Source organism: Cyprinodon variegatus, unplaced genomic scaffold (genome assembly GCF_000732505.1).
Source record: "Cyprinodon variegatus isolate N-32 unplaced genomic scaffold, C_variegatus-1.0 Scaffold373, whole genome shotgun sequence".
Classification (NCBI taxonomy): domain Eukaryota; kingdom Metazoa; phylum Chordata; class Actinopteri; order Cyprinodontiformes; family Cyprinodontidae; genus Cyprinodon; species Cyprinodon variegatus.
The window spans coordinates 490,936-494,692 of NW_015150826.1; positions in this window are offsets into that span (position 1 = coordinate 490,936).

Sequence of the window (3,757 nt, forward strand, 5' to 3'; positions counted from 1 at the left end):
TATTAGTGCGCATGCCCAACATTTCGTCGCCTATTTTTGCTTTGGCACCACAGTGCCACTTACAGGCCTGGCATACATTTTGCAGCGTTTTCATGCATTCGTGTGGACGATCACATTTATTTTACGTCTCCGTCTTTAAGACAAACGTTCTGGAAAATATTAGCGTTTCGTGTTCGTTTTGACTTCGTGTGGACGGGGCCTTAGAAGCCTTGTTGAGATGAAAGGAAAGGAAGGAGGTTTGAAAGGAAGTCAGGATTCTCATGTACTGGTGTGAATGGGAAACAACTGTTATCTCTGACCTTTGAAGAGCTAAATGTGTGTGTGTAGTCCCCTTTTTATGCAATATGCAGGAGTGAGAATGTTGCAGCCTCAGAACATCACTGAACTGCATTTAGGCTGGTCATGTGTTCTCCTCTGAAGAGTAAAATAAAACCTTTTCTTAAAACCTATAATATCAACTCTCAGCGCTCATATTTTTTTAACTCGATACATTTAAATTGGCAAAAACCAAACCACCAAATTATTATGCATATTCTTTTCTACACAGAACCTATTACACACCCAAAACATTATATCTAATTACAGTAAACCTGTAAATATTCATATATGTGATAAGTGCTATGCAAATGCTACAGGTATAGTCATGCATGTGTTGTAGCAGTGTAAATAAAGAATAAATATTCTCTGGAAAGTGGTCCCCAATAAATATCAATGTACGCAGGAAGGTCAGCAGTCAACCTCTTACATTTAACAAATGGCGGCTGGCCAATAGAGGTTGCTGGGTTACTCGTTACTCTTGGCTTCGAGTTATTGCAGAGGTCATGGATTAGCGGACTGTGTCGCTTCTCCTGTTACTCCGAAATCCCATATCCTTCGTCTTCGCTCTGCAGCGCTCAAGACGGCGTGCACAACGCAAAGCCTACAGCCTCCGCTGTTCCTCCCGTATTGCTGGACTCCGACTAAAGCATGCTCAATATTATCATTTAATTCGTAGGAGCAAAACATGCACAAATGAACGATTCATTTAATATGACATTAAAAAAATCCCCATCAGCATCCAGCATATGTGCGGTTTCTGATGGAGATGAGAAATCTGCTTCCTGGTCTGTTGAAGTACCAATAGTTTGCATCCAATCTTTGAAATAAACAGTGTTAGTTTTTTGAAATATATAAGAATTATACTCTAATTTGTAGTTACAGATCTATTGTTTCTATATTTTAATTTGACAAACCGGATCTTGTCGTTGTTCTTTTTCCTGTTTGGTGCGATTGTAATAGCAGATGTTGACCTGGCCGGACCGGAGCGGAGCCTGAACATTTAGAGGATGTTTGGCTCAACCTGCTGCTGTGAAGCAGGATTCTCCACCATGAACAGAATCAAAAATAAATATGGATCCAGGATCAGAATGAGCTCCTTGATATGTGCTTGAGAATGGCTTTGTCTCCATTCAAACCCAGGTGTAAAGTCTTGCAGGGCAGCATAAAGCCCACTGCTCTCATTAAGACAGAAAAAAGAAAAAACAAAAACAAACGATCAGTTCAGGTGTTTTAAAAAACACGTGAATCAGGAAATTGTCTATATACCAAACTGAAAGATTGTTGTTCTCTACTCCAAAAAACACTTTACATTTTAAAATGGAAAAATTTTCTATTTTTCTATTTTAAAAAATTCAATGTATAACATGAATGCATAAACACCTCATTTTATTTCAGTGTTATATTCTGTTTAAAGTAACAGATCATTAAAATTTTCTCCAGACCTTTACTGGTGGTTGATTTTCTTTATTTGGACCCCACAGATTTTTTTATTGTTACCCCTGGTTTAGATCATTGGTGCCATCCACATCTAGTGAAAACTAGTGTATTTGGATAGGTCATATAACGCAAAACACTTGGTTAGCTATTCGTCAAATTTGTGCTGACGCCAAAGGAAATGATCAGAAGCAAGCAGGTGTTCCTCAAACTGTAAACATGAATTGTCAATGCCCTGCTACAAAGCGGTATGAGGTATAGGGGGAGACCTAAGACACACTGGAGGGACTATGTTTCTCGGCAGGCCTGGGAGCACCTTGGGATTTCCCCAGAGGAGCTGGCCCAAGTGGCTGGGGAGAGGGACGTCTGGGCCTCCCTACTGAAGCTGCTACCTCCGCGACCCACCTTGGATAAGCGGAAGAACATGGATGGATGGATGCTACAATGTCAGGCCCCGTCCACACGAAGTCAAACCCTGGCCTAAACGCACAAATTTTTCACCAAACCAGCCTCTCATCCATACGAAGCCGGCGTTTCGGGGGCCTGTATACAATCTTTTTTTTATTGCTCATGCTACTCACCCTGCTGTCGGGCTTACAACAGAATCTTCTTCTTCTGGAGTATCTCCAGGAAGAACAGAGCAATATAGACGACATAGTTCAGCACCTGAATTTGACTAAACCACGGAAATGGACCCGCAGGGCCATTTTCCGGTTTTCCGGTTTGGTTGTTGTATAAATATTACTGCGCATGCCCAACATTTCGTTGCTCATGAAAATATTAGCGTTTCGTGTTCGTTTTGACTTCGTGTGGACGGGGCCTCAGATTCAGAAAAAGATGCTGCAGTGTCTGAAAGTTCGGAGACAGGCGAGAGCGTATCAGGAGATGGAGACGGAGACCAACAAGACCTCCCTCATCCTTGGCCCTATCTCAAAAGAATTTTTCAAAATGGTCAAGAATTGAGCTTTCAATTCATATAGTGGCATCTGGCCATTTTTTTTTTTTAAGCTTACTCTATACTTTTATACTTTAAATATTTTTTGGAGCACAACATTTTTCACTTTTACTTGAGTAAAGAGGTCAAGTGACCATGGCGCTGTGGAGACGGCTGCTTCTCCAGTAGCCCTCTAGTTTTTCCACCTCTTTTAAACTTTTTTTATTTTTTAACCTTTTTTTAAGTTGCCTCTTCAACATTTTACTCTGTGTGTACTCCTCATTTATCCCATGGATAATCCCAACCTGATTACGCAACCAGGAGACTTTTTTCTCACTTATACGCGAGAGGAACTGCTGGCTAATTAGAACAATGGGAAGAGCCGGCATAAGACACAACATTCCGGCGGAGCTGAGGAGGACACCAAAGGGGCTGCAAGGCCAGGGCTAAACTAAACTGAGCTAGCGAACAACCGGAGGTGCTACAAGCCATCGATTCCCACTGTAATCATGGAAAATGTTAACTCGCTGCTGAACAAGACTGATGAGCTGTCCGCACTGAACAACCAGCGGATCTACAGAGAGAGCAGCTTGTTCATCTTTACAGAGACATGGCTAGACCAACTCGTACCGGATGCTAACTTGAACCCGCGTGGATTCACCACTGTGAAAGCCGACAGGGACATTAAAGCGAGTGGGAAAACAAAAGGTGGGGGACTCATCATGTATGTCAACAAACGCTGGTGTAACCCAGGACATAAAACTGAAAAGTCTGTGTGGTGTTGCCGGGACCTGGAGCTACCAGCGGTTAGCCTGCAGCCATACTCCTGTATACTAATGTGAGGGATGCATACAGAGCAACACCCCTCCCCCCACTAGGGAAGTCAGATCACAACCTAGTCCACCTACAGCCACTGTACACCTAACCTGACAACAGCCAGATGCATGTCTCACTCCGCCTAGCTCCGCTCACATACATCTGGGAACCCGCCATAGGAATTGCCTTTACTGAAGGCTGGGCCTTATCAAAACTCCTTGCATATGATTGGATAAGCCACTTGTCTGTCATCTT